The sequence below is a fragment of the Mus caroli genome, chromosome 10 (genome assembly GCF_900094665.2).
Source record: "Mus caroli chromosome 10, CAROLI_EIJ_v1.1, whole genome shotgun sequence".
Lineage (NCBI taxonomy): Eukaryota > Metazoa > Chordata > Mammalia > Rodentia > Muridae > Mus > Mus caroli.
This window is the reverse complement of record NC_034579.1, coordinates 116,456,756-116,463,322: the sequence shown is the minus strand read 5'-3', so window position 1 is coordinate 116,463,322 and position 6,567 is coordinate 116,456,756.

Below are 6,567 nucleotides of genomic sequence, written 5' to 3'. Positions count from 1 at the left end.
AGCATGAACAGGAATGTTTCATATTTCAAAGTTTTTATGTTTTTAAGGATTTTACTGGTTGAGCATCTTTAACATGACATGTTCCCAGAACTGCAACATTTGATCTAAGAGTTGTAGATTTCAGAGAACTCTGAGTTTCAGGTCTTCAAATTATATACAGAAGCTATATACATGAGAGTCCAAGGCATCTAGCAATTCTTAAAAATTTTTCTTTGAATTCTTTCGAAAAAAACAGTAAATTTATATAGAAGCAAAAAATCTAAAGAAAAGAAACTTTGAGCACCTTGGAGCAGAAAGTTGGGATGAGGCAAATTAGTGTCATTCATAAATATTCCATTAAAATTTACAAAGATCCCTTTGATGTTGTCTCCAGATTGAAAACGGCTGTGAATTTGCTTCCTCTGTGCAACTTTTATCATCCTTGACTTTGTGTCATAAGTGCATGCCTTGCTGTTAAGCAAGGAATGGTGGTCTCAGAGCTTTCCCTGTAACTCCTCTCTAACCCCCTCATCTGAGAACAGCCTTCCTGCCAAGTTCCAAGTCCAGAGCCTTCTGTCACTTTTGCTGAATTCCTAATATTTCATCAAAAACTCTGGCATTTCGAAATGGTGAAAATGATCGGCTTGGGACAAGTGAACACCACGCAATATTGGAGACAAAAGATTAAATCCCAACTCTGGTGTCACCTTCTGAGTTATGGCAAGACTGTAGGATAGTTCAAGTTTCTCTGAGCTTAAATGTTTTCACTAGGAAATTTATAACCTAACAAAATCAAACATACTGGGTTCCTGTGCTGCTTAAGAAAATAATGCCTTTGCTGAAAATAAGTTGGTATAATCCTTAACACATAGCACACAATCACTGGATTTCTTCTGAATCCAAAGATCTATATCTGCTGAACATATAAAAATACATTAAGTGAAATATCATTTTTACATTAGTGAAAACTAGGCTATAATGAATTCAATAATTTTACAATTGTGTAAAGTAAGAATTGCCCAAATTGTCTTTAGTTTGAATTTATCCTATGTATAAAAATGGTTATCTTCATTATAAAATAATATATACATTCAAATTTATTTTAATGGAATTTCAAAAGAAATATAATTTTGAGTGAATATGTTTGAAACTGGACTACTTTAAAGAAAAACTTTCACTAATGTATACTTAAATATTTAAAATTACTTATAAAATATAATAAGACTTTTCTACTCTTTTAAAACTACATGCTTGTTATTTCCACAATTGGTGTAAGATACTGTGTTAGTTAGTATTCACTATAATATTCTTTTGAGTAATATAAAAATATACTAGATTCGTAACAAGACCTTTTACTAAATCAATTTGTTCAAAAGATATTGACTAAGAAAGATATAATAATCTAATGTAAAAATATATACAGAGTATTTTTAAATGAACTATTGATCCAACTAACAGCTCCAAAAGAGCTATTAATGCCCATCATTTAAACCATTTAATGCCTTTTTAACAGAATAATTATTCATTTAATTGATCATAGCAATGGTTTTGTTAGAGTTATGATATGTCATCTACAATCCAGGTAAAGTCTCCTAAAAAGCTGAGATTGGTTCATTGCTCTGTCACAGAAAGTTAGTCTGGAGGGCAAACAACAGCTTTTCCAAATTTGGGACATCAGGGGCACAACAGAGATAAGTTTACATATTGAGAATGAGTTGGATGCTCAAGTGGGAGTCACACAGTTACCTCTATAAATTAAGCACATTCTCCTGACTTCCTTCTCACTACAGTTTTTCTGCCTATTCCTAGTGTCTCCCCCTTTTTCCTTATCTCCTTGCACCATTATCTCTGTAAGGATGGGGTGGAAACTGGGAGGGATCTTTAGGAACTCCCAGAGATCTAAGATGGGAGAGGCTCCCAGAATTCAATGCATGTGACCTTAACCAAGATGCCTAAAACTGGGTCCTAACATGGACCCTGAAAAGTCCACCTCCTATAAACAGAAGGGACCCCAGTGGAGGTCCACCCACAAAGCTTTCTACTCAAATTTGTCCTGTCTTTTATAAAAAAGAAAATGCAGGGACAAAGATGGAGACTGAAGTAATGGCTGACCAATAACTGGCCCAACTTGAGACCCATCCCATGGGCAAGCACCAATTCCTGACATTATTAATGATACTCGGTTATGCTTACAGACAAGAGCTACCAACCAAAGTCATGCATGGGCTAGAATGAAGCCCAGAGCACATGTGCAGTAGATGTGCAGTAGATGTGCAGCTCAATTGCCCTGTGGGCACCCCAACAACTAGGGCAGAGGCTTTCTCTAAAGCTTTAACCTAACTGTGGTATCAGTTCCACAACAGGGCTGCCTTGTCTGGCCTCAGTGGGAAAGGAGTATGGGGAGCCTTGTTGGAGGAAGTGTATCACTGTGAGGGTGGGCTTTGAGAACCTTCTCTTAACTACCTGGAAGCCAGTCTTCTGTTTGCCTTCAGAAATATCAGCTCTTCCACTGTCATACATCTCTGGATACTGCCATTCTTCCTGCCTTCATGATAATGTACTGGACCTGAGAATCTGTAAGCCAATTAAACGTTACCCTTTATAAGAGTTGCATTGATCATGTAGTCTCTTCACACCAATGGAAACCCTAACAAAAACAACAGCAAAAACATCATCTACCATGATCAAGTAGACTTCATCTGAGGGATACAGGTATGGTTCAACATACAGAAAACTATCAATGTGATCCATTCACAATATAACCAAACTGGAAGAAAAAAAATACATGGTCACCTTATTAGATTCTGAAAAAAAAAAAAAGTCTTTAACAAAATCCAGCACCCCTTCAAAACAAAAGTTGTAGAGAGATAAGGGATACAAGGATCATCCATACATAAACACAATAAAGATAATATTCAGCAAGCCAATAGCCAACCTCAAATTAAATGGAGAGAAAGCTATTCCACTAAAATCAGGAACTAGACATGTTGCCTACTTTTTCCCTTTATTTTCAATATAGTACTTGAAATCTTGGCTAAATCAATAGGACAATCAAGGAGATGAAGGATGTAGAAAATGGAATGAAAGAAGTCAAAGTACTCACTCACAGATGATAAGATAGTATACATAACTGCCTCCCAAAATTCTACCAGAATTCATCTAATAAATATCTTCAGCAAACTGACTAGATATAAAATTAACTAAAACAAAATCAGTATCCATCCTTTATATGAAGGATAAATGATAAAAGTACTGAGAAAGAAATTAGGGAAACAGCACCCTTTACAACAGACACAAATAATATAAAATATATTGATGTAACTCTAATCAAGCAAGTGAAAAACCTATGGGACAAGAACATCAAGCCTTAGGATAAAAAAACTGACAAGATAATAGAAGATGGAAAGCTCCTTTATGCTAATGGAATAGAAGGATTGACAAAGTGAAAAATGGCCATCTTAGCAAAAGCAGCTTACAGATTCAATGAAATTTCCATCAAAGTTCCAATAGAATTCTTTATACAACTTGGAAGAACAATACCCAACTTCATATGGAAAAACAGAAAGCTCAGGTTAGCTGGGGTTTATTGGACAATAAAAGAACTTCTGTAGATGTCACTATCGTTGATTTCAAGCTGTACTACAGAGCAATAGTAATAAAAACTGTATGATATTGGCATAAAAACAGACAGGTTGATCAATGGAATAAAATCAATGACCCTGAAATAAACTCACATACTTATGGATAGTTGATTTTTTTACAAAGAATACAAAACCATAAAAGGGAAAAAAGAAAACATCTTCAACAAATGGTGCTGGTCCAAGAGTATTTCTGCATGTAGAAGAATGAAAATAAACCCAAACTTTTCACCTTGCATGAAACTCCAAGTCCAAGTGAATCAAATACCTCAATAAAAAACTGGATACACTAAATCTAATAGAAGAGAGAATGGAAAATATCCTTGAATGTATTGGTACAGGAGAGAACATCCTGAACAATATGCCAATAGCTGAGGCACTAAGATTAATAACTAATAAATGGAACCTCATAAAACTGAAAAGCTTCCTCAAGACCAAGTACACCATCAATAGAACAAAATGGGAGCCTACAGAATGGGAAAATGTCTTCACAAGCCCTATATCCCACATAAGGCTAATATCATATATATATATATATATATATATATATATATATATATATATATATATATCACTCAAAAAATTAAATACCAACAAACCAAATAACCCAATTGAAAAATGTGATCCAAAGAAGCTAGGCTGAAAATTATCAACAGAGAAATCTCTAATGACTGAGGACCACTTAAAGAAATATTCAAAGCCCTTAGTTATTATGGAAATGCAAATCAAAGCAATGCTGAGAGTCCATCTTGTACTAGCAGAATGGCTAAGATAAAAAATTCGAAGGACAGCACATGCTGGCAAGGATGTAGAGCAAGGGGAATATTCCTCTTTTGCTGGTGGGAGTGCAAAATTGTATGGCCATTGGAAAGCCAATTTGTCAGGGGTTTCTCAGAAACTTGGTAATTGTCTACATCAAAATCTGGCCATACCACCCCTGGACATATATCCAAAAGATATTCCACCATACCACAAGGACACTTCCTCAACTGTGTTCATAGCAGCTTTATTCGTAATATCCAGAAACTGGAAAGAATCTAGATGACCCTCAATGGAGGAATGGATAAAGAAAATATTGTATATTTACACAATGGAATACTACTCAGCTATTAAAAAAAAAACAAAAAAAACAAAAAAAACAAAAAAAAACAAGGATATCCTGAAAGTTGTAGGCAAATAGAAGGAGTTAGAAAATATCTTCCTAAGTAAGATAACCCAGAGCCAGAAAGACACACATGTTATATGGTCACTTACAAGTGGATATTTACCATGAAGTACAGGAAAACCATGCTACAATCCAAAGCCCCAAATATGCTAATAACAAGGACGACACAAAGGAGGATGTTTGAATCTCACTCAGAAGGGGAAATAAAATAGACACCTACAGTGGATGTAGACAGGGAATTGGGTAGGAGAGGGGATGGGGAGGGGAACAACTGTGTGGATCAGGTGTGAGGAGAGCAGGCACAGAAATGAGAAGGCTGGGAGTTAAAATAAAAAATGGTAAGGGCATCTATGGGACAAACTGTTGATCTGGGATGGGGGAGGTTCCTGGGAGGAGGTGGGATGACCCTAGCTGAGACTCTTAGCAGCAGAGGAATATGGAGCCTGAATTGGCCACCTCCCATAGGCAGGCAGAACTTCCAGAGGAGGAGGGGACACCAATTCACTCACAAATCCTTTAATCAAAAATTTGCCCTGTCTACAATATGCAGAGATAAAGACAGAGTAGAGATTGAGGGAATGGTCAACCACTGACTGACTCAACTTAGACAAACCCCATGGGGGGGGGGAACAATACCTGACACTATTAATAATACTCTGCAGACAGGAACCTAGCTAGCGTAACTGTCTTCTGAGAGGCTTCACCAGCAATTGATGGAGACAGATACAGTGACTCACAGACAAGCATTAGGAGGAGCTCAGGGAGTCTTATGGAAGAGTCAGGGGGCATAATTGAGGGAACCCAAAGCATAAAAGTCAAGTATGGCACAAGAATCAATTAACCTAGGCACATGGGGGCTCACAGAGACTGAACGACCAACCAAAGAGCATGAATAGTCTGGACCTATGCCTCCTACATATATGTACCATACATGCAACTTGCTTTTCATGTGGGTCCCCTAATAATTGGAGCAGGGGTTGTCTTTGACTCAGATTCTGTTGCCAGTCTCTGAATCCCTTTTCCCCTGCCTTGTCTGGCCTCAATAGGAGAGAATAAGCTTAGTGTTGATGTGACATGATGTGTCTAGAGAGGTTGACCCTAGTGTGGAGACATCCCCTTTTCCTTAAAGAAGAAAATAGGGGAGAGAATATGGAAGGGTGGGGCTGGGAGGAGGGGAGGGAGGGGCTGAAATCACGATGTAAACTGAATAAATTAATTAATGGAAGAAACAGAAATGAAGTAACAGGTGGTACAAATAGCTATGGAAACGCATGAAGAAGTGACCAATCAAAGGCATGCTTGGTAGGCAAAACTGTATGATCAAACCAAACTGTCTGCGGCTAGATAAAGAAAGCCTAAGTTTCTGCTGCTGTTCTTAAGTGAAGGTTGACAGGAGAGGTAATATGCTGATTTTTGGATGTGTTGGTTGTTCAGTGGTTGTTGCCATCTATTTTACGATGTCCAGTAGGCAATGAGAAATATAGATGTGGGCCTGAGGGGAGAGATCCGAGTGAGAGATATTGAAGACATAAATTTGAGTCATAAAATTGGAAGTCATAAATAGGAGCCATAAAATTTGAACTTAAAACCATGAGGGCACAAATGGAATGCTGGAGAGAGTAGAGAGGGAGGAGAGTCTACAAAGCCACTCTTGAATTGTGTCACCCCTAAAAGGGGTAAGTGATGAAAAGAAATCTCAGAGAGAGAGAGAGAGAGAGAGAGAGAGAGAGAGAGAGAGAGAGAGAGAGAGAGATCAGCCATTATAAAAGGAAGAAAAGGAGAAGA